This window comes from Delphinapterus leucas, chromosome 12 (assembly GCF_059928025.1).
Source record: "Delphinapterus leucas isolate spDelLeu-1000000601 "Yukka" chromosome 12, BTC_Dleu_Yukka2, whole genome shotgun sequence".
Lineage (NCBI taxonomy): Eukaryota > Metazoa > Chordata > Mammalia > Artiodactyla > Monodontidae > Delphinapterus > Delphinapterus leucas.
Genome location: NC_143140.1, coordinates 96,078,392 through 96,102,915, shown reverse-complemented (window position 1 = coordinate 96,102,915; position 24,524 = coordinate 96,078,392). Strand labels below are relative to the sequence as shown.

Here is a 24,524-nt window from a genome sequence, read left to right as displayed (position 1 = left end):
CCAGCAGCGCCAGGGCCCTGTCCCCGCTGAGCCCCGCCTGGTCCCCCTGTCCCGGGCACCGCGGCCGCGTGCACAGGCCCCTGACTGCTCCTCTGGGGAAGGCGCTCTTCCTTCAGCTTCTGTGAAGCTCGCTGTCCTGCTTTCTCCTCCCCCGAGACCTGTGGGTTCCCTTTTCACTGCTGCCCTTCACCCCAGGGACCCAGCCCGGGCCCCCCGCTGTGTCTTTGTCCCATCACAGGTGACCACAGTCTACCACTCCAGCCCTTCCCGTCTGTGTGTCAGAAGCGTTGGGACATTGCCTCGGCCTGTCTGAGCAGCGCCCACTCCCTGCCCCAGGACAGCACCCACGAGGGACCCTGGGGCGCTGCGGGTTCCTTTCTCAGCGCAGTCCCCATGACGGCCCAGGAGCCACACCCCTCCTGCGCTCTTCTCGGAGATGTCTCCCGGCTCTGGGTCACGCACGTGCCTGGCCCCCCGGGACGGTTCCCGGCAGCACCAGCTCTCAGAGGCCGGATGTGGGTGGCCTGAGGGTCCCCCCTCGGGGCCAGCGTGGGGAGAACCCTGTGGGCTGTCCCTTCCCTGTGAGAGGCTTGCTCAGTTCACATGGGGACAGCCTGGGCTCATTTGTCATGTCCTAACAGTGACAAAGTGGCAGGAAGCAGCTCCTTGGTGGCTCTTAAGGAGAAGAAGCTGTTTCATGCAACCAAGAAGGTGCCAAACTCGGGGTCATGTTTTTGGAATGGAACATTTTAATTGAGATATTTGGTTAAGATAAGTAAGACTTTTCACAATGTCTCATTTGCTGAAAAATTAGGAGATTGGAAAACTTGGGAGGCGTAGCAGTGACAGAAATCACAGCACTGGAATGAAACCTCCACTAGGAGCTGGACAGAGTGGGCATAGACGAGCAGCTCAGTGCAGAGAAGCTTCTTCCCCAGGTGGGGAAGGTCAAAAGGGTTTGACCTTGAAGAGCTGAAGGTGGTGAATCAGTGTCAAGCCCAGAGGAAGGGACGAGCTGAAAGGAGGGCCGAAGGTGTGGGCGGCATGGAATTCTGCTGGGGAGGCCTGAGGATGGAGAGTTGGGCAAGCAGGTGGGCCCCCAAGCATCCCCCCACCCCACTCTCACGAGGCCCACGTTTCAACATCGGAGCTGTGCTCTAATCAAACATAAAAAAGGACGTGCGTGTAAAGCCCCGGGAGAGCAGGAACCGGGCTGATGAATCCATGCTGGGGGTCAAGATGCTAAAGAAAAGAAAAATGACTGTTTCACTCTCCATTTAAAAATCAAGAAATTAAAAAAAAAACCAAGAAATAACCATTTAAAAATATAGTTTCATTTTTAAAGAGGCCCATTTGAGAGCCTCCAAGGGCAGAAGTTCTTGGGGACCTGGTGCATGTGGGGGCTGTTTGTGCAGGGGGCCACCATGGCCACAGGATCATCTTCTCTTTTACTCAGTTCTAGGGCGTTTCCATGACAGTCATACATTATTTGACTTAAGTTGATAGCGGTTATTTAGGAAGCATAAGAACAGCTGACAGGCCTTTAAAAAAATTGTAGCAGCCCTGGAAATGAACCTCAGGATGATCATGAGGGGCATCCATATACCAAAATCCCGGTACAACAGACATGTCAGGGTGTTTAAGGATGCAGTGGGACTTCCTCCCGATCCAACAGGACAAAAGGAGAACGCAAGGACCCTTGTCACCGAGTCACCGATTCCACTTTTCATTTGTTTTTAGCACAGGTCCTCACACCATCAACACCATCAACTGTTCGCAAAGAGGAGCTTCCAGGACTGTCCGTAGGCCCTTGTGTCATTTGGGAACAAAACATGACCCATAGAGAAGCAGGTCTTCTGGGTTTCTTGAAGCTTGAAAGGAAGAAAATTCTAAATTTTGAATCATAGTTTGAGGGTATAATACGTGAAAGTAATTCCATATTTTAATATACATCCAGTCCCTCAATACACCCAATAATTTACCTTAAATTTATTGATGAATCATGGGTTTTTCTTACATTACTAATTGAATGCAAAGAAAATATATATTACTTGCTAAGTGAGTAACTCACAATTATTATTGAAGTTCATGTTTAAATGAACTTTATAATACATACTTTAACAGTGCATAAATTTAAAGAAATTATTTATTACTTAAGAGCTGTTTTTACCGCTCGAAATTGATGAAATTTTGTGATAAATCCTAGGAGATCATATACTACTATAAAGAGTCCCTGATTAAAAAAGAGGGGCAAGGATGTGTCAGGTTCGACCCTGCTCACCAAGAATCTAAAACAGCAAATGCCTTTTGCAGAGGCAGCCAGTGAAAGCCCTCTGATCCAGGAAAGCATTAGCAGCTAAGACGCTTATTAGACATGTTTGTTTAAACTTGAGTCTCTGCCCACTAGGCCGAGATTGCTGAGGGCAGCCCAGGCCTCCCAGCCAGGCCACTCTGGATGGGAGCCGCTGAGCCCCGGCGCCGGCATGCTGTTGGGTGCTGGTTATACGCTTGGGAATGTGGTCCCACACGCAACCTCAATTCTGATTCAATGGGATCACTTCCTGGGGTGTAAAGGGTTCTGAGCCACGTTGGTGCCAAGTGGGAGCAGAGCAGGAAGCGGCAGCTGGGGGCAGCACGGGGAGCTGGTGGCAGCAGGGGCAGCTGGGGGCAGCAGGAGGGCTGGGAGCAGCAGGAGGGCTGGGCCTCTGCCGTGAGTTTGCTTTGCAGTCTTGGATGCAAAGATGGGGCTCGAGCTCCTTGTCCGTAAAACGGGGTGGGGGGGCGAGGCGGGAGCTCGAGACCCTTCCAACCAGCACCCTCTGTCACGCACCCCACATGCCGTGCACAGCACGGCATGGCACGTGCTTCACTCCTGGAAAGGCGCATCCATGTGCATCAAGCCCCTGGTTTCTCGTAAGTGCTCCTCTGAGGTGTGCTTACTGTTATGTCCCTTTGTCATTCGTGGGACGCGATCTTCGTGGGGCAAAGCCCCCAAGAAGCCCCCCGCCTTCCCCAAAGGAGGCCATGTCAATGGCGGTTTGCAAAGCTGCTTTTCCTTTCCTCAGCTGCATTTTAACATGTTGTCTTATTCTGTATTTCTGCCACCATCCTGCCCTGATTATCTCTGTACTCTCTGAGAAGACAGAAGCTTTCTCACCAGCTCTCTTCTTTTCTTTCTGAGTCTTCACCAAAATTGCCTCTAATGTCCATATTTCTAACATGCACCTCAAAACTCCTCCGGCCTCTGCCCATCACCCAGACCCGAGGCTGCTCCCACTTTGTTGGTGTTGGTTACAGCAGTACTTGCCTTCTTGGTACCAAATCGGTCTGAGGCAGCTCAGGTCGCCACGACAACAGACTACAGGCTGGGGTTTAAACAACAGAGATGCGTTTCCTCGCAGTCAGCAGCTGGGAGTTGGAGGTGGTTGGAGCGTGCTTGGGTCCTGGTGAGAGGTCTCTTCCTGGCTTGTGGACAGCTGCCTCCTTGCTGTGTCTCCACATGACCTTTCCTGAGTGTGCATGCAAGGGAGGAGATCTCGTCCTTCCTTACAAGGCATTGTCCTGTCAGATTATGTCTCACCTGCAGCCTCACTTAACCTTCCTCATCTCCTGTATCCATCAGGGTTCCACAGAGGAGCAGACCAACAGCATACACGGATGCATTATTAAGTGCGTTACGGGGGGGGTCTGCTCCCACAGTTTTGGGGGCTCCTGCAGGCTGGCGGCCAGGTGTGCAAGCCCTTGGGCCTGAGAACCAGAGCGCCAACATTGGAGGGAAGGGGGCCTGGGTGTCCTTCCTCCAACTTTGTGTGGAGACCCCCACAATAAGGAGAACATCGCAGCCAAGAGAGTCGCGGCAGGTTTTTGGATCCCTGGTGCATGTGAAAGTAACGTCTACACTGTGCTGGAGCTATTAAGTATGCAGTAGCATTATGTTTAAAAAACAGTGCGCACACGTTCATTAAAAATACTTATTCTAGGGCTTCCCTGGTGGCGCAGTGGTTGGGAGTCCGCCTGCCGATGCAGGGGACACGGGTTCGTGCCCCGGTCCGGGAAGATCCCACATGCCGCAGAGCAGCTAGGCCCGTGAGCCATGGCTGCTGAGCCTGCACGACCGGAGCCTGTGCTCCGCAACGGGAGAGGCCACAGCAGTGAGAGGCCCGTGTACCGCAAAAAAGAAAAAATTATTCTAGAATTCACTAACCATCAACTGAGCCTTCAGTGTTATGATTCACAGATCATCATAACACATACAACAGTAATGAAAAAGTTTAAATGTTGCATGTTACCGAAATGCGACACAGACTCCAAGTGAGCAAGTGCCTTTGGAAAAATGGCGCCAATAGACTTGCCCGATGCTTGCCCCCGACCTTCAATCTGTAGAAACAGAATATCTGCGAGGTGCACAATGAGAGGTCTGCCTGTGGGTGGTGGGGACCCAGGCCCGCTCCTCATGACAGCCCTGCAGCTGTGGCATGAAGCACCGCGCCCATCAGTAATGGGTGGGCCTGGCTGTGTTCCAGCTTCATTTATGACTGTGAAATTTGAATTTCATATAATTTTCGTGTGTCACAAAATAAATTCTTCTTTTGTTTCTTCCTCTGTTGTTGGAAAATGTGAGAATCATTCTTTGCTCCCAGGATCTGCAAAACCAGGCAGGGGGGCGGGGGCTGGATTTGTCCATGACCACTGATCTCAAAGGACCAGCACTCAGAGAACCGTGGACTGGCTCCCTCCACGTGGAATCCTGGCCACATGGCGTCACCCGTCCAAGGCTTCCCACCTGTCCGAGCAGGCCCCGTGGGCTCTGGTGGCAGCACCTGGCCCTAGTGTCCCCTGCACGGTGTTCAGCCTCCTGGAGCCTCCCTCCGGCCTGGGAGATGGAGCTGCACAGACTCCACAGCTCACGGAGAAGCCGAGAGGCCCAGGGCCGTGGAGAGGCCTCCGCTGGGACAGGGTGCCAGCCGGCCACCCTTGCCAAACGCAGGGCCTCTGCAGTCAGCGCCCAGAGAGGGAGGTCTGAGGCCCACTGCCCAGCACTAGGAGGGCACTGCACGCTCTAGAGCTTTCTAGAAGGCACTTCCCACTCCTGCCCTGCCCTGTGATGCCATCTGCCTCGCCGGGCTGCAGTCTCCTCTCCCAGTTGTCCAGCATTCTCTAGTGAGGGTGTCCTGCATGGAAGCCACCAGCCAGGACCCCCAGAAGCTTTCAGAACAGCCCACACGGATGCTCTGTGAACGCGGCTGCGGAGCCTGACCCAGACCACCTGGTGATGCGAGCCCGTGGCTGCCCTCGGTACTGGGGGTGTGGGTCAGGCACACGCGGGGTGCTCCCCTCGCACGGGGACGGCCCCTGGGTGCCGAGCACAGAAGCTCTGCCCATTTGCACGTGGAGGCTGCGGGCCTCACACCCGACCAGCCGGAGGCCAAGACTCAGAGAAGGAGGCGAGCAGGGGCGCCCACGGGGCTGGCTGCAGACAGCTCAGGCTCTGGGTGAGGCCCGGGGGCGGGAGAGGGGGGGATCGGTTTCCAAACTCCATGGGAGAGGTGGGAAGGTCAATGGAGGCCTGTTTGGGGGAGGTGGGGCAGGAGGAAGAATTTGGTACCAGTTAGAGTTGCCTAAAATTAATAAGATCTTGCATTCGGTTAAATGGTTACGGGGCGACTCCATCTGCCGCTTCAACCACGTGGGGACCTCAGGACAGCAGGGACCGGAGTGCGGCCGGTGGGAGCTGGGTCCCGATCGCGCTGTCACCGTTGGGACAGAGAGTACCCAGCGCCAGGCAGGGACCGGCGGGGTAAGGGCAGGGCTGGAGGACAGTCACTCCAGGTGCCAAGCTGCTCGGGCAGAGGGCCAGGAGGGAAATCGGGGCCAGTTTGTCCAGGTTGTGAGGGTCTCGGGGGAGGTGGGTCAGGTTGCCAGCAGGCAGAGCTAAGTGCCTGGGCGCATTTGGGAGCTGTCACTGGTGACCTGTGAAGAGGGACTGAGTGGCACCCCCAGGGGTCGGGGCCTCGGGACACCTTGGTGCCGGGGGCAGGTGGGGAGAGGGAAGACAGGTGTGTCCAGGAGATAATGAGGAGGATGCAGTGAGGTGCCTCAGGGGGCGCCAGCGGGGAGCTGGGGGAGGTCAGAGCAGGCGTTGAAGTTGGAGGATGCAGGACAGGAGAGGGTGGGGCCCAGGAGACGTACAGAAGTCGCCTGCTGCCCCGCTGGGGACGTGGCTCCTGCCCGGGAGCCGCCCCAGCCCAAGGCCTGGCCCTGAGGAGACCGCTGGGAGCAGGGAGAAGCCATCGGCTGGGGTGACGGTGTGACGGTCGGGCCTCAGTTGTCAGAGCATGGGGCTTTCTAAAGGGAGGGAGTCAACAGGAGAGACGTTTCCTTTTCTTTCCCCTTTTCCTGGACGCTCAAGGGCAGGCCTGGAAATGGGCTGAGCCTCCGCCCTGCTGGTCCTGCCTGTTTCTCCCCTGACCCAGGTGGGCACGGGTGCCTCTCGGGCCCCAGGCCTGGTGTGCAGGGCAGAGGGCGGGGCTTGGGTCCAGATCCTCAAGCGCCCCACGGTCACTCTCGCTTCTGGTCCCCTGGGTGTGGGAGGGTGTCCCTCCTCCTCCAACCACCAAGTGGGCAAGATGCTTCCTCCCTGATGGCTGCAGGCCTGTGGGCGCTGGACCCTTGCCTGTGTTCTCCAGGGCAGGGGCGGCCACTCGCTCCTCTGGGACCTCTGACCCAAAAGCCCCCCCTGCGAATCTGGTCCCAGTTCTGCCACTTCCTCCCCACAGAAGCAGCTGCCATCAGCACAAACTGGTTCTTCTGCTTCCGCAAATGTCAGGTCTCCCGCAAGCGCTGGACTCCCGGAGCCACACACCACAGTGCAGATGAGCCCTGGATGCCCTCCTCTGTCCCCCTCGGGTCCCGGCTGCTGGGTGTGGCCCCCAGAGGACGCCCAGCTCGCAGGCGGCTGTTTCCGCCCTTCCTCCAGGACACCCCGGTGACACGGGTCGGCATCGCCCTCCACGATGGTCGGCGCTCTCTGCCTTTGGACTCACCGCTTTGGGCTGAGCGGTTCTGTGCGCACATGTCAGTACCGCGCACCCCAAAAGCACACTTCTACACACAGAGCTTCATGGAGGGACCCCAGGGGCGTCCCTGGAGCTTGGCCGCAAGGGGACCAGGGTCTTATTCCTCTCACTCTGGGTGATGCGCTTGGGGCCGCCGTGGCTCAGGGCACCGTGTGGAGGTGGCACCTGCCCCTCTGGACAAGGATGCAGACCTTCAGACCTGTTGTTGGACTGCCGGGCCCGCGGTGGGGGAGGGGAGGGGCCGACTTAGTTAACGGGGTGAAAGCGAAGTATGTTCAGAAGCGGGACAGTGAACAAGGAGGTGGCGGGAGCCCACGGGGCTGCGGGAACCTCACCTTCACGGACGGGGACTGAGGAAGGGGATTGCTTTCTGTTTGGCTGAGATGTTTCGTTTGCAGAGAACAAGCAGGGCACCCAGCGCCCTCCGTGCAGAGCCTTGGGGTCCAGCCCTGCCCTTTGGAAGGGCGTCCTCGCTGCTGCGCTGCCCCCCTCCCCCCCATCCACTTCCAGCAGGCCAGCTGCACCCAGGCGAGTGCCTCTCAGCTGCTCTGTAAATATTTACTGGGCGTCCAGGGTGCAGGACTGGAGGCTGTTGCCACATTAAAAAACAAGCAAGTTCCCGAAAATTAAGCGTCAGAGGAGGGCAGGGGTCTGGTGCATGAGGCCCTGCTCTGGCCCTGACTCCTGGCTGCAAGGGGCGAGGTGCTGGGGCTGCCCTGGCCGAGAGGAGTGCAGGCCTCCTGGGAGGGGGGAGTGGGGCACGGGCCGGAGCTCGTGCGTCTGGGGCGGGGGTCCACCCCACCCCAGCCCCATCAGGAGGCGTGGCTCTGGTGGCTTATTAGGCCTCCTAAGGGTCCCCTTCAGCCAAGGAGAGGCAGGAAGCCAGCCGTCCACTGACACCTAGGCCTACAACCCAGGAGCTGCCCCCAGGGAGCCTGGGATCAGACCTGAGGGGTTCCGGGAGGGGCTGCAGGCCCGTCGCTGCCCCACGGGGCACAGGCCACTCCGCTTAGGGGTTTACACGTGGCTTCAGGGAGGCCCCACCCTCAGGTGTCCGCGGCGGCAGTGGTGTGTGTGTGTATGCATATGCGTGCCTGTGTGAGCGCTGGGCGCCTGTGTTCATGTGCCCACGTGTGCGCGTGAACATACATACATGTGCATCTTGCGAGGACCGTGCTCTGGAGCTTGAGCACGTGTGCATCTTGCCTGCTGTGTGATGGGCCGGGGGGCGGTGAGCGGGGACCGCGGGCCACGGCCCTGCTGGCTACTGCGGGCCACCTGCCGTCCTCAGGACAGTCTGGTCCACCCGCACGGACGAAGCCGGGTCTCAAAGGCCGTCAGGGGGGCTTTCACTCACGGTCGGCACTGTCCGCGGGGAGGCCAGCCTCACCAGTCACCTCCGTGAGCCTGGGCGGTGTGCGGGCCCTGCGCCCTGTCCAGGCTGCTGCGGGCTTCCTTGCACCCTTCGCTGAGGGCTGCCTCCTGGCCCCTCCTCCCTTCCTGTTCACCCAGACCCACCACGCAGCCCCTAAAAACGCTCCTGGTCTCCATAGCCTCTGCGTTTGGTGCTTTCTTGGTCCGTGCAGCGCAGGAAGAGTCTGTGAAGGTTGCCCGCTCAAGACGGTGGAACTCAAGTGAGGACCAGCTGGAGAGATGCCCACGTCCGCCCAACAGCTGCCATGGAGCCTGTGTGAGAAGAGGGAGAGTCTGGGGGCAGAGGACTGGCAGGAAGCACCGCCCAGCCCTACTCACTGAGGCACAGGCGACACCCCCAGGAGGGGCTCGTCCTGGCAAGGGACCCCCCTCCACCCAGGAGGACAGACTCGCGGCTCAGGGCAGGAAATGCCCGGGGCCAGCAAGTCCCAGAGTCAGCCTGTGGGGCAGCGCACCCCAGTTCAGGAGTGGAGTTCAGCAGAACGCAGACGTGTCGCTGGGCGAGGGGGTGCCCAGCCAGGAGCGCGAGGCCAGCGTGACGCCCAGTTCCCGTGGTCGGGTCGGAGCAGCGGCAAGGTGAGCTGCCCCCAGGTGCCCCTGCCCGAGGCTGGGCTGGCCATAGAGCCTGGACGCCCAGGTCAGCAGGCCAGCTGGGGCCGGCGGAGCCAGGGGCTGCTCATCTGCCAGAGTGAAGGCCAGGTGTCTCACGTCCGGAGTCAGGAAACCTCGGTCTGTCTCTCCGCATGTGGGCCGTGTGGCTTGAGCATCTGTTTCCCTGTCCGCAAGGTGGGAAGAAAAGTGCCCATCTGATCAGACACTGGTTCGTTCAAGGGTCGAAGTATCTGAGGCAAAGTGATTCTTCTACCGGGAGCTCCTGGTAAAAGCCCTAGACTTTCGTGCTCAGCGAACCACGTTAAATTGTCAATATTCAGCTGCTTTGATCTACAAAAGGACAGTCTTGTGCAATTGACCTCTGTGAGTGTTACTTTGCGAAAAACAAAGGGAAGAGAAGCACAGCCGTCCATGGGGGCTCCTCCTGCAGGTGCCACTGGAGGCCCCGCCGCCAGCACTGCCGGTTTCAGAGACACCTGCTCTCCATCCGCGCAGCTGCTCTGCCCCGAGGGAACCCGCAGGAGGAGGTGGATGCGGGCGGCGTCACTCCGAGCGTCTGCCTCGTGGCCCCAGCGGGTCCTGCCCCAGCCGTGTCCTCTACACGTGCAGGGCTCTTTGCTCGAGTTTGCACACAGCAGCTCATGGGGAATGCCAGCACAGGGGCTAGACTCAAAGCTTCCTAACGAGCACCCTGGGCTAAACCACGTCATTCTGCCTGCAGCCACGACCAGCGCGTGGAGCCTGTGCCTCCACCTTTGGAGAAGGTTGTGGGAAGGGAGGGAGTCCGGGCAGCAGGGAGGGAAGGTGGGGGGAGAGGGCAGCGGCAGCCAAGCGGCGGCTGTGTTCTCTTACTTCTGAGCCTGCCAATCACCTGGAGGGGCTGGTTGTCCTTCAAGTCACATCCTGGCTGCCCCATCTGAACCAGAAGGGCTCTCCCGATCTCCCTCCGCGGAGATCTGTGGTGCCCAGCACGGCCCCGTCAGAGCAGACTGGCCTGCGTCCTCCCTGCTCTGGGATGTGAGCTCTGAGGGCAGAGGAGCTCTCTGTGCCCTCAGCAGCCAGATCTGCTCGTGGAACGTGCTCTGTAAGTCTGTGTTGGATGGATTGACGGACACATGGATGGGTGGGTGGACGTACAGAAGCCTAGATGGCCCCACGGCTGGGTAGACGGATGAGTAGTGGACGTGCGGACGGATAGCCGAGGTGGATTGTTTGTGTTGGCTCAGGGATGGCCCAGAGACCACTGCAGGCAGGTCTGTTGTCCTCTCAGGCATGTTTGAAGCGGATGATCACGAGCCCTATGCAGGCTGCCAGTGCCCCAGCCCTGTGCACACAGAAGCTGTATCACGGGATACGCAGAACTCGTCTCAGATTCTGCACCATTCGGGCCGTTTCAGATTCACTAGAGACATGCGATTGGTTCCGTAAATCCTCCCACAAAGCCTGTGCAATGTTCCTGTTTTGCTGACTGAACTGCAGAGAGGCTTGAATCTCTTTCCCAACTGGAGGTGCTTTGCAAGCAGACGAGAGGAAAGCCGCACGCTCAGCAGTGCGTGAGGGAACCTCGGCCCCAGCACGCATTCCCCGGCTCCGTGGTCTCCTGCCCGCTGGTGGTGCTTCACTGTCTCTGTGCAGCCGGCTGCCCTCCCCACCCCACCAGGCTCTCAGGCCCACCTCCCCAAAACACACATTCCCTTTGGACCCATCATGCACCCACGGTGGGCAGAGGCCATGCCTGGGGCGGGGTCTGTGCCTGCCACACCTGACACTCAGCTGGGGGGCGGGAGAGCCCGGGCGCTGTGCGGGGAGCCGCGTAAACCTGCTGGACTCTGCTCCTCCCAGGCGGGGACCACCCACCCCTCCGACCCAGGGCCTCTCCAGGGGTGGGAGTGGGCTGGGGGCAGCAGTGCCCTTTAGCCTGGGCCTGAGCCAAGTGAAGACACTCAGATTTTGATTTTCAGTGTTATCTCCCAATGTTGTCTCACCAATTATCACAAAAATACAGTAACACGGTTGAGAGGTGACATTTTTCTTCTCTGGGTTTCTACAAAGGTACATACATTTTTAAACATGTGTCTCATTATCAGACCACCCTGCCAATAAAATAGTAGGAATTGATACATTTCTAAATCATACAATTATCTTGTGAATGTCATAATTATATATAAAAGCATTAATTTGCTAAATGCAAAAATTTAAAACGGGTCGTAACTGTTAAAAATCTGTTGAGGGGCTTCATTTCTCACTCTACTAGGAATGTCACACCCACACTTCCACCCACACAAACTGGAAATAACCCTGGAGGCTCCTGGTTTCTGGAAGACTCTCCCAGTGTCCCTCACAGCACGAGGCTTTGCCTTCATGGGCTTTTACATTTGTGTCATTGATGAGGAAAGGAAGGAAGGAGGGAGGGGGCATCTCAAACACTGGCCCCACCGTCACAGTGAGGCTCCAGACCAGTCGCCGCGGCGTCAGGGGCGTCTGGTTTGATCTTCCGGCGGGGCGTTTGGGGAAGGTGGTGGTCCTCAGTAATTTAGGGCTCGGCCTCTGGGGTCAGACGGAGCGCCATCCGCGCCCTAGGCCACGGCACCCTCATCTGTATGTTGGGGGTCAGAACTGACGGACGTGGGTGGGACGTGCTGGGACAAGGAGGGGGCATCGGCCCAGCTCTGTCCTGGGGCCCAAACACAGCCGCTGTCACCAAAGGGCAACGCCGTGAAAACGCCCTGGAAATGTGGACACGGCACTGAGGAATCGCAGGCGCCAGACAGACCTTCCCGCACCCACAGCGCCCGTTTGCGGGCCTTACGTCCGGGCTCCCGGTGCCTGCGTTGAGGTTGGAGGAGGCGTGTCGTGACCAGGTCTGGACTTTGACCAGAGCGCAGCGGGGGCCACGGAAGTTAGGGAGAGGAAGTGATGTGAGGGAGGAGAGCGGGGCAGAGCTGGGCAGAGCGGGAGGTGGAGAAGCGGCCTGAGACCCCGGCTGCCCTGGCCGCCAGCGCCGCACACCCACGAGCCCCGGCTTTCCCTCCTTAGCACCGAGTGCCACGTCCCCGCCCAGACGACAAACAACCTCTGCAGCTGAAGACACTGCCACACACCCAGTTCCTTGAGGCCCAGGAGGACAGTCCGTGGCTCCTCATCACGTTTCTCCTCGGGGATGCTTCTCTAGGCCCGCGGTGGGAAAAGGCACCAAGAGAAAGGGGTGGGCCCAGGCCCTCACCTGCACGGGGCTGTGTGTGGGGCGTGAACCCCAGAGACTGTGCTTTAAGACGCGGTGAGGCATGCATCAGGGCGGGTCCTCATGGACACGGCCGTGGGGCTGGCTGCGGACCCTGGAAGCTCCCCTCTCCTTGTCCCCCTGCCCGGGCTGAACGGCGTGGCACCCTCAGCCCTGGAACCCCAGAAGCCCCCCGGTCTCTCTCTTGCTGCGTCCTGCCTTTGATGCTGCACAAGTGCTTACTGGGATCTGCTGGGGCCCGGGACTCAGGGGTCCTGCCCCATGGGGACCACAGTCTACAGGGAGCTAAATATAAAACTAATAACCATGCGTCCAAATACTTCATTGCACGTTGCCCTAAACGTTGTGAAGGTGAGGTAGCGGGCACCGTAACAGGAGAACTTGGTTTAGGTTTGGGGTGGGCACGGCCTTTGCCCAGAGCCCTGAACTGCCGGCAAGAGTCTGGTGGAGCCCGAGGGCTGAATGCCCTAGGCTGAGGGGCGGTCACGGGTCGCTACAAGGACCCCGAAGCAGGAGCAGCTTGAGAATTAGGACTTGGGCCCAATGGGCTTCAGATCCGGTCAGAGGCAAGCCCAGTGGGAGAGAGGCTCTTCCCGGGGGGGAAGGCACCCGCGGCCACAGCCAGTGCCACGTCTGCCCCGAGAACCCCGGACATCCGTCCTAAGGGTGGCCTGCCCCCCGACCCTCTCAGCTCTCCCACCTTTGCTTCAGCGTCACCGTGGCCTCAAACCCCAGCCCAGGCCCGACTGGCTGCCTTGCCAGCTATTCTGACGTGGCTGTCAGAGAGGCACTTCTGATGCAAACCCAGTGTGCCTTTCTCTCAACCCAAATATCTTGCAGTGGCCCGCCATGGCCCCTGGGCCTAAAGTGAGGTCCAGTGAAGCCCCTCGTGACCAGCCTGTGCCCCTGTGCCACTCTGCCCTTCAGCTCTCCCCACTCTCCATGTGAAGCTGCTTTCAGCCTCATGGAATCTCTCATGGTCTTGAACTCGAGATGCTCCCTTGGCCTGGACCTTTGCACACACTCTTCTCCTGGAAGACCCTCCTTGCCTCTCTCACCCTCAGGATCCGCCTCCCCTCTGTCTTGGGTGCAGGCTCCCCAGGTGCCCACTCTCCCTTTCCATCAGGCCCGGTGCCTGCAAACTCCAGACAGACACACGCGAGTTCTCTTGCCTGACCCTCCCGTCAGCCTGCGAGAGCCTGGAGGTGACGACCTGCGCCTGTGTCTAGGTTACCTGCACCCAACACAGTACCTGAGCTATGGGAAGGAGCTCAAGAAAGGAAAGAATTTGGGATGAAAAAATGACTTTCTGTTCCTCTCTGATTCCTAGGGAAACCAAGAGGCATTCTTGTGAGTCAGAGAGTCTTGGACTGTGTGATGCTAATGATTTATGTGACGCACAAAGAGCTATAATAGGAGGCAATTCGAGGAAAACAGGGCACTGGGCCTCTGAGGGAATTCCCTAAACACCCCAAATTAGTAAGTAGGAACTTACTATTTACTACCTGAAATGGTTGCCATTTCAGGGAATCATGCGATTTCTTTTTGGCAACATGGTCTCTGAATTTTCACATTTAGTAGTAAGCTTTGCTACAGAACGAAAGCAGAGCAAAGCTCACATTATGCCCACCTGGCGGCTTGGCTGGCCAGAAAGCCAGGCCAGGCCTCCAGCGGCAGTTATGAAGGAAAGGGGCCTCTGTGTCCCTTTGTTGGCTCATCATGATCTAACCAGCTTTTCTGGGGGACAGGAATTTTTTTTAAATAACTGATCCTTACTGCGTATTTACGATGAGCTGTGCGATGTTCTAAGTGCTTATTAATTCTCACAGCAAGCCTAGGGCACAAGGAATTCTGTCCTCACAACCTTACAGCTGAGCAAGCTGAAGCCATACAAGGTAGCTAGTTGGCCCAAGGTCACACAGTTGGTAAGTACTAGAGCCAGAATTCAAACTCAGGAGGCCTTGTCCCTAATTAGCCATGATTCCACATTGTCATGTTTTCTGTAAGTCTCTCGAGCGGCTTGATTTTCAACCAAGACCTTAGTATCTAAACAGGTATTAAGTGTGGTTTTCTAGAAGTTGCCCTCCCTGGTGGGGGCTGCTTCACCCTGATTTTCTCGCAGGCCCGTCACGCTGCATTCGCCTGGGCTGTGACGTCAACTGTTGCTCCAGTTCAGCCTCACAGCTATGAGAAGGGGAGATGGCAGGAGTGCCGTGACCTGTGGAGAAGGCCTCCAGGAGCCACAGCCCGCCCAGCCCCATCTCTCTTACCTCCAAACACTGCTCGCCTTTCCGAATCCTTCCCGAGTCCCAGGACACCCAGACGGACAGCAATGACAACACCTCCCAAGTGCCTTGCTGACTAGGGGGCGCATTCCTTCCCACGAGACCAGGTACACTTAGGACCCTGATGCTCTGCACAGAAACGCCTGCATTTCAGACACATCAGAAATACTACAGAGAGAGGAAAATCCCTTCTACTCCACAGGCCCTAAGCGGGGAAGATCCATCCTTTTCTAGTTGCCGGGGACGAGATCTGTCCTTCCAGCCTGATGAGGCTCCGTGATGTAGGTTGTGTCAGCGGATCCCTCGTGCCATCTGCAGCCTAGGGAGGTCATGCTGTCGGATGTATCACAGTGTCCTGTGGGCCAGCATCGGCTGTGGTGGCCGTCCCCTGGATGTGGATAATGTCACCACCAGGGACGACACAGGCCTACTGCTGGCTCAGCATCCTGGCCTCGTGGTCACTGCCCAGTAGCAGGGTGCCATCGCGCTCTGCTAATTCCCTCTCCTCTCCATTTTGGGCTCCAGAGCTCCCCTGTAGTGTTCACCACGTGAAAGAATAGGTGAACCCGAGTCCTCTTCCTTTTCCATGTGGCGGTGTTGCCTGGTCACTTGGATTCGGCCTCTTCTCCTCCCAGTTGGCAGGACCTGTGTGTTGCTTGTCTCTCTGCCAGCAGCAAATCAAGAGTGTCTTCTGGGGCGACGCACCTGGGAGGGGCAGTTTCCTCCACCAGGGCAGCCCGGGGCACCTCTGGCCCAGGGCCCTGTGACCTCTCTGCCCGCCAGCTGCTCTCCTGGTGTGCTGTGCGTCCAGGGGAAGGGCCCCGGTCAGCTGCCGGGCGGGCAGGCCTCACGCTCCCGGGAAGCGCTGCCCAGCAGTGGCCTGCTGTCCTCCCAGGCGGGGAATGAAGGGGAGTCCTTTCCCTTTCCTTGGACATTCCAGCAGGCAAGGCTGAGCAGACTGAGGCCCGGGGCTCAGATCAGTGCCGGGGGCACCTCTGGCCCAGGGCCTCCCTTTCTGGGCGCCTCTCAGCCCCGCGATTCTCCTCTGGGTGGAACCACTTGTGTAATTAATAACTCATCGAGCGGGGAGTTGGTTGATTCCAGCTTTTCCTGGGGTGTGTCTGAGTGGCTCTGTGCTGTACCCCCAGGGCGGGAACGGGAGCGTCGTGCAGTAAAGACCCTCCTCACCTCCTCCTGCCCCCGCTTCTCCCTCCATCTCCCCTCCCCCTCCCACGCTTCCCCCGCCTCGTCTTAGTTAATAAAGTCGGAGGGAGGACCAGTGACTGAACAGCACACATGGAGGCGCTGTCACTGGAAGCAGGGGCTGCACGGGGCCGGGGCAGGGCATCCGCGTCCTGGCGGGGGCGGAGAGGTCAGAAGGGACCCTGGAGGAGACCGCCCGGAGCCATGTCCACAGGCAGGAGGAGAGGCTGTGCCCGGGGAGCCGTGTCTGGCCTCCCCAGAGCCCCCAGTGACTCTCCTCGGGGCCTCCAGGCACTGTTGCGTTGGCTGAGGCTTGGCCTCTGAGAGCTCAATGACCTAAGTCCCTAAAGGGACACGAGGAGAACTGGGGCTGGCAGCTCAGAGAGTCAGACGTGGCCTGCTGACCCCCGAGAGGGCGTGGCTCGTGGAAAAGAGCACGGACCCCGGCGTTGGCCAAAAAGTTCGTTCGGGTTTTTCTGCCCATCGTGCAGACAACCCGAACGAACTTTTTGGCCAACCCAAACCCTTCTTCCTAATCAGATACGGTCAGCTTCTCGATACGAAGGCAGTGCATACACACGGATAAAAAATTAGAAAATATAAATATGCAAAATTAGAGGAAGAAAACTCACCAAAGCCTGCCAGCAGCACTTAGGTTTACATCCTTCCATTGTTTTCCTGGGATGGGGGTGTGTATGTTTAAAGCACTACAGGACCGTGCCTTCTGACCTGTGGAGTGAGATAATATTTTCACTTGGTAATAAATCATGAACGACTTGACAACTACATTTCGTTTAGAGGAAATTTCGAGTGAAGTCAAAGAGCCACACATATTTATAAAAATCTACACAAAATGGGTCAGACAAATAGTATTCATTCTCTGAATCTCCCAGGTGTTAAAAGGCAAGTCACATTGCGTTTGTGTGTGTGTGTGCGTGTCTGTGTGTGTGTGTATGTATCTGTGTGTGCATCTGTGCATATGCGTCTGTGTGCATATGCCTCTGTGTGTGTGTGATGCGTTGGGTATATTTACTCATTTAATAATATCCATTGAGGGCTTCCCTGGTGGCGCAGGGGTTACAAATCCACCTGACAACGCAGAGGACACGGGTTCGAGCCCTGGTCCGGGAAGATCCCACATGCTGCGGAGCAACTAAGCCCGTGCGCCACAATTACTGAGCCCGTGTGCTGCAACCACTGAAGCCCGCGTGCCTAGAGCCTCTGCTCTGCAACAAGAAAAGCCACCGCAATGAGAAGCCCGCACACCGTAACGAAGAGCAGCCCCTACTCGACGCAACTAGAGAAAGCCCGCGTGCAGCAGCAAAGACCCAATGCAGCCAAAAAAATTGATTAATTTTAAAAAGTGCTTTTTAAAAAAAAAATAATATCCATCAATTATTAGGCATTAAGCACTGTTTTAGGAACTGGAACTACATCTCTGAGTAAGAATGACAAGGCTCTGTTCTCATGAAATTTATGCTCTGGTAGCTATGAATTTGGCCATTTTTGGATCTAAAACACAGATTACAAGGAGGAGAAATATATTTGATGCCAAAATATTATCGCTTACAGATGATTTTTGAAATATCAGTGAAAAAATTGGTACCTTCTATTGCAACTGTCTCTAGCCCTTAAGATGCTCAACTGTGATTTAACTGCTTTTTAAGGATTCATTCAAAATTTCCCCAAATTGCTATATTTTAATCTAAAAGAAAGTGGCACATTAATCCAATTTAAAAGAAATTTTTCTCATGGGCTTAATTCAATGTATTAACAGATTTAATTTTAAAAACCTTTATTATGTTTATTACAAGTTCAGCGATCAAAGCAATACCCAAGGTGGGTATGGGGAGGTCAATTTTACATCCCTGAGCCCTTGTTACTGCCAATGCTCACCCAGGGGTGTCCCGACTCGGTCGCTCTCTTCCTGCGACTCTCACCAGTTGTGACTTTCCTCCTATAGTCTTACTGACTCAGCTAATGAAACCCTCAACATTCCGAGGAGCTAAAAATATGAACAGCCACCCCGTCACGCTTCATGATGGAGGCCAGCGGTGGTCCGATTATGGAGTTGCCATGGACACCACACGAGGGTCCCCATATCTCTGTTCTGAACACCCTCGAGTCTCCTTCCAGGGGTTCCCAGCAGGCGACACCGAGAACGTGGATTCCTGACCCTCTCTGTAGCCATCTCCTCAAATGAGCAAGTGGGCAGGCACGGAAGCAAGACCTTTGGAGACAAATATTCTAAGCAAAGGACTCGTCTGCTGTGTCCACGGTGCTGGGAGGAGCCCAGCTGGCCTAAAACTCTGCCGAGAACAGAATAACGTGTTAGGCTTGGAGCAGCTGGTTTCAGACCCACCTGCCTCACTCCTGGAAACGCCCCACCTCAGTGGTTTCAGACCATCTCCCGAGCCTGCACGCCCCTGTGGACCTCTGTCTGCTTCTCCTGGGGTCTCCCGGAGCCCCTTCCACCCCACTCGGTTCCCCAGGGTCCCCGTGCAGGGCGGTGCTTCTTTTGGCAGCTCTGCAGTACAGTATAAATTAGCATCTTCCTATCATTATATGCACAGCACACACACACACACGAGGAGATGCAAAAGGCTGAGGAAAAACACAGGCTCCGCTCCGTGCTGGAGCTTAATAAGCAGCAATCAGTGGGAAGGACACGGAGGATTCCGGCTTATTATCCCCTAAGGAGCAGGGCCCCAGGCGGCGGTGGTGGCGTTAGGCGTCAGCTTGCATAAAGAAATCACTTGAGAAATTTCTAGGGTAGCTGGGGGGCGGGATTATAAACAACACCTATTGTGAGCATAAACTCCTGCTCAGTCACAAGCCGGGGGCGCAGGTCTGCTGGATGCTTCCCTAAGAACAAAACAAGGCAGGCAGGACCTTCTGAGCAGCAGGGAGGGAGCTGTATGGCCCACGTGGTGGCCCTTTGTCCTGAGGCAGCGGAGATGACACCCTGGAGTGTCCCGGGCGCCTTGGGGTCCCGACGCGGGCCGAGGGTGGTTCAACTTGATGTGACGCAGAGCGCTAGACCAGACGCGGGTCCTGTGGCTCGTGGCCGCCTGCCCGTGAGGGGAGTTGGCCCTGAATGGAACGTAATGCCCTGAAAACAGAAGATCACAAACACGGTACAGAGCTCTCTCACGGCCACGATTTAAACAAACTCTTTCGGATTCGGTGGGACACAGGCAGCAGTGTGGGCCCCGTGAGCTGTCCTGTGCTGAGCGGCCTCATCACGGGGAGGCCCCGAGCCTCTCCCACGGGCCTGGCCGCCACAAGGATGCGAGGTGTCCCAAGGCAGCAAGGTCGGCTCACCCGGAAGCTCATACCTTTTCGAGGGGTGAGTTCCTTGAAGGCAAGAATGGTTTGTCATCATATGTACCCGGTGCCTATCACAGGGTCTCAGTAATTTCTTTTATTGTGGTGAAAAATGCATAACATAAAACCGTCCTCACCATTTCTAAGTGTACCGTTCAGGAATGTTAAGTACATCACACTGCTGGGCAGTCATCTCTAGAACTTGTTCATCTTGCAAAACTGAAACTGTCCTCATTAACCAACAGCTGTTTCCCCCGCCGCTGGCAGGCACCGTGACTCCATGCGATCGACTGATCTGGTACCGCAGACCAGTGGAATTGTACAGTATTTGTTTTCTTTGTAAATGGCTAATTTTACTTAGCATAATGTCCTCAAAGTCTATCCGTGTTGTAGCATATTGCAGAATTTCCTTCCTTTGTATTTGCTTTTTCCTCTAGTGGTATTGAGATATAACTGACAAACAGCCCTTTATCAGTTTGAGGTGTACAGCATAACGGTCTGACTTACATACATTGCGAAGTGATTATCACGTAAGGTTAGTGAGCACCCATCATGTCAGATAGATACAAAACACAAGAAGGAGAAAGAATATTTCCTTCTTGTGATGAGAACTGTTAGGATTTACTCTCTTAGCAGTTTTTATATATAACCTATGGCCATGGTACTCATATTAATCATGTCTTACATTACAAACCTAGTACCTATTTGTCTTATAACTGGAAGTCTGTACTTTTTGATCATGTTCATCCAATTTCCCCACCCCCAGTAACCACAACTCTGATCTCTTGTCTGTTTGTTTATTTTTGAAATCCTTCCTTTTTAATATTCCTGAATAATATTCCATTGTATGCATAGACCACATTTTGCTAACCCATTCATTTGTCAACGGACACTTGGGTTGCTTCCATATTTTAGCAATAGTGAACAATATTGCTCTGAACATGGGTGTACAGATATCTTTTTGAGACCCTGCTTTCATTTCTTTTGGGTACATAACCAGCAGTGGAACCGCTGGATCATATGACAATTCTATATTTAATTTTTCAAGAAACCGCCACACTATGTTTTCCATAGCATCTGCACCATTTTCCAATGCCACCGACAGTGCACAATTCCAATTCCTTAACATTCTCACCAACACTTCTTACTTTTTGGTTGGTTTGCTTTTTTTTATAGTGACCGTCTTAAAAGGTGTGCGCTGGCGTCTCACTGCGGATCTGATCTGCATTTCCCTGACGATTAGTGATGCGGAGCATCTTTTCATGTGTCTGTTGACCATTTGTATGTTTTCTTTGGAGAAATGTCTCTTCAGGTCCTTTAACCATTTTAAAATAAAGTTACTTTTTGTTGTTGTTGAATTGTAAGCATTCTTTATATATTCTGGATCTTAACCCTTTATTAGATATATGATTTACAAATATTTTCTCTCATTCGGCAGGTTGCCTTTCACTTTGTTGATAGTATCCTTTGATGGGAAATTTAATTTTGATGAAATCCAACTCATCTCATCTATTTTTACTTTTTGGTGTCTGTGCTTTGGTGTCATATCCAGGAAATTCTTGCCAAATCCAATGTCCTTTACTCCATGTTTTCCTCTAGAAGTTTACCGTTTGGGATCTTATATTTATGTCTCTGATTAGTTTAAGTTAATTTTTGCATACAGGGTAAGGTTAAGAACCCTACTTCATGCTTTTGCATGTGGATATCCAGTTTTCCCAGCACCATTTATTGAAGAGACTATTCTTTCCCACTGAGTCATCTTGGCACGCTTGTCAAGATTATTTGACCATATACACGAGGATTTAGCTCTGGCCTCTCTACTCTATTCCATTGGTCTATATGTCTGTCTTGCCAAGACCACACTATTTTGATTATTATATTTTTGTAATAAGTTTTGAAATCAGGAAGTGTGAGACCTCCAACTTTGTTCTTTTTCAAGATTGTTTTGGCTACTTGAGGTTCCTTGACACCCCATGTGAATTTTAGGATAGATTTTTCCATTTCCACAAAAATACCATAGGGATTTTGATAGAGATTGCATTTGATCTGTAGATCGCTTTGGGTATTATTGATATTTTAACGATGTCAATTTTTCCGATCCATGAACACAGATGTCTTTCCATTTATTTAGGTTATCTTTACTTTCTTTCAGCAACATTTTGTAGTTTTATTTATTTATTTTTTGCGTTACACGGGCCTCTCACTGTTGTGGCCTCTCCCGTCGCAGAGCACAGGCTCCGGACGCGCAGGCCCAGTGGCCGTGGCTCACGGGCCCAGCCGCTCCGCGGCATGTGGGATCTTCCCAGACCGGGACACGAATCCGCGTCCCCTGCATCGGCAGGCGGACTCTCAACCACTGCGCCACCAGGGAAGCCCAACATTTTGTAGTTTTAAGTGTATGAGTCTTTCTCCTCCTTGTCTAAGTTTATTCCTTTCTGATGATATTGTGACTGGATGTTTTTCTTTATTTCCTTTTTGGATTTGCTCACTGTTAGCATAGAAATGCAAATTAATTTTGTGTTTTGATTTCGTATCCTAAAACTTTGCTGAATACATTAAGTGGTTCTGACAGTATTTTTTGTGGGACAGACATTCAGTCATTTTTAAGCAAACACAATACCTGCCTTAGTCTTATTGGAAATAACAGTAGGTAACATTCATCGAACACCTCATGTGCAGGTCCCTTTACATAGTTTCTAGCCTGATATTATATATAATACCTTTCTTTCCTTTTAGAGGGGCATTATCTCTTTAAAGGCCCCAATAGCCCTGCAAGAGAGATCATTTTCTCCATTTCACAAAGGAGAAAACTGGGGTTCCCAGGTGACAGAGTGCACAGGTACCAGATGTGGGATGCTCCCCTGACAGTGCTGCCTCAGAGCCTGTGTTCTCTGAGTTAGTTACTGAATAAATGAACCATGACAGTTATTCATTCGTGGGTTTCTTTTGTTATTGTTATTCCTTTTGATTTATACAGAACCCCTTCAACACATCTTTAACCACCATAGCAGCTTTAATTTAAAAACTTTTAGAAAGACCTTTCAAATGATTTTGTCTGTAACCCCAAAGGGCCAGTGGATCAACTGATGTTTCATCTGTTTTTAATACAGTAACACAAATAAAACATAATGTCCTTTAGCACATCACACAAGCCTGGTTCAAAGGAAAATTACTCGCAGGCTATGGAAACCAGCGAGGAGCAGTGATGCACCCATGAGAACGCATGTTCCGTTGAGGCTCGGTGGTCCATCGGGGGCCACGAGAAGCCAGTGCTGTTGCGTCGGCCCTGCGGTCGCAGGGGAGGCTTGCTCCACAGGTCAAGGAAGGTCCTTGGGAAATACGGGTGGCTGGACGAAAGGGGCTCTTGAAGAAGTGATTCCTTCCTTTGCGAGCTGTTGAATCTAACTCGACAGCAGAGCCCAGGTGCCCTGCTTAGAGGCCCGTGGCTCCTGCACTAAACCTTCACAAGGCCTGCACGGAGTCAACACTGGGGTCCCGCTGGCCGCTGGAGCCTCTGCCGTGGGGCAGGCGGCACCAGCTTTTTCTTCTTTGTTTCCTGCCCGGCTTGGCAGGACAGAGGATACTGCCTTGGAGGGATCGTAGCTTGCGTCTTGGGGCAGGCATCTTCCCCTTCCGTCGGCACGCTGGCCGGGCTCCCCGACCCCTGGCGCCCTGGCCGAGGTCACAGGCCTTGCTTTTTTGCAGGGGAGTGGTCAGAGCCGTCGGGGCAGTGGGGGATGTTTTGGAGGCTTAAGCCCAGTGGCAAAGCCAGCTCAGCTCCTCCCTGGGGCCGTGGGAAGCTGAGGGTACGGGAGAGGCTGGGCTGCTGCTTTTGGTGGGCACAGGGAATAACTTGGGTCACTCACAAAGTTCCCACACCCCTGTAGTCAAAGCCGTTCTCTCCATTTAACAGCCTGTAAAGACGCCATGTTTGGCCTTAAAGATGCAATTCCCCCAGAAGTGGCCCCAGCCAAGGGCACCACCAGGTCAGACAGAGCCCTGAGATGAAGGAAAGAGAGCAAAACACGGGGCGGGGTTCCCCCGGGTGGGAGGCACGGGGGAGAGAGCAGGGCAGGGGTGGGCTCCGAGGGGGAAGGTCACCCACACAACGCCCACCGCCTAGCGCTGAGACAGCCGGGCCCCCGCTCTGAAGGACGGATGCCTGCTCTGTTTACCTTAAGAAGCGAAGCCCTGATGGAAGGTGGAAGCCATCACCTCAGCATGGAAGGACGGACTCTGGAGCAAACCCAGATGGGAGCCTCAGCATGGAAGGACGGACTCTGGAGCAAACCCAGATGGGAGCCTCTCGCTGCCTGGACTCCAGCGCCCGGGAGGGAACCGGCACCATGACTGCCGGCCCCCCAAACATCTCAGGACGGAGTAAGGGCCCTGCGTACAAGCACATCCGGACCCTGAGAGGAGGGAGGAAAGGTCTCGGAGGGCACCAAACTCTACAGTTTGTAAGAAAAACTGCTCTTTCTCCACCCCGCTCACCCAGGCTAACAGGGGCCAGAGACCCACCGCCCACCAGAGGCTGAGGCCCAGCGGGGCCGACCCCCTCCTCCCTGGCCTCGGTTTCGCTTCCACAGGGTGAAGGAGTCAGTTCATTGGAGGGAAAAGGGGTCATTTCCCCTCCCCCGTGTGCGGCCTCTCAGAGGAAACACACCTGACCTTTGCAGAGCGGAAGCTGCACAGGCAGCTCTGACACGCGGCGGGGCCCCTGGGGGAGGCCGAGCTCCCCTCCGGGCAGGAGAGGCCGCAGAGGCCTTTGGGGGTCTCCCGGGGCGGGTCTCCCTGAAGGACGGCGGGGTCAGCCTCCCTGGGCCTGTAAGACTCCTGAGTTCAGAGTCTGGCCCCCTCTTTGCTCTCGGATGATAAACTGTGCGTTTAGCATTGAAAGTTACTGGCCACAACGCACTCCCCTTTCCCCACACTTCCTGGACCCTGGTGATTTCCGGCAGGGTCAGTTTGCTTTCTCTTCTTCTGAGAGGAATGCAGGACCCAGCCAGCAGTCAGCGGGGGGGGGGGAGGGGGGGGTCCTCTCTGCCCTCCGTTCTGCGCGGCCACACTTCCTGCTTCTCCTGGGGGTGTGTTACTTGCACAGACACCGACCGGTCTGCCTCCAAAGTCTCTTGGGGGCTACGCCATTTGCCCCAAATAATGTCTGCAAAATAACACCCTTTGTCTTGAAATAGCCGGGTTGCATGAATTTCAAGGCAAAAAATTAAAACCTCTGAAGAAGTAAGGAAACCCAGGAAATAGCATTAAAAGGAGGTGAGACTTTTAGCAACCGGTGCGGGTCCCGGGCACTTCTTCCTCCTCAGAGTGGGGAGCAAGCTGCGGGTG

At 55.0% G+C, this 24,524-nt stretch overlaps 1 long non-coding RNA gene across 1 annotated transcript; it reads right to left on the bottom strand.

The window, feature by feature from the left end:
* Window positions 1-469: 469 nt before the first annotated feature.
* On the bottom strand, window positions 470-24,177 carry LOC111167985 (uncharacterized). Its single transcript, XR_016395286.1, has 3 exons — window positions 23,354-24,177; window positions 16,484-16,580; window positions 470-8,762 (listed from the first exon to the last, which is right to left on the bottom strand). It is a non-coding gene; the product is annotated as an uncharacterized LOC111167985 (long non-coding RNA).
* Between the last annotated feature and the right edge of the window lie 347 nt (window positions 24,178-24,524).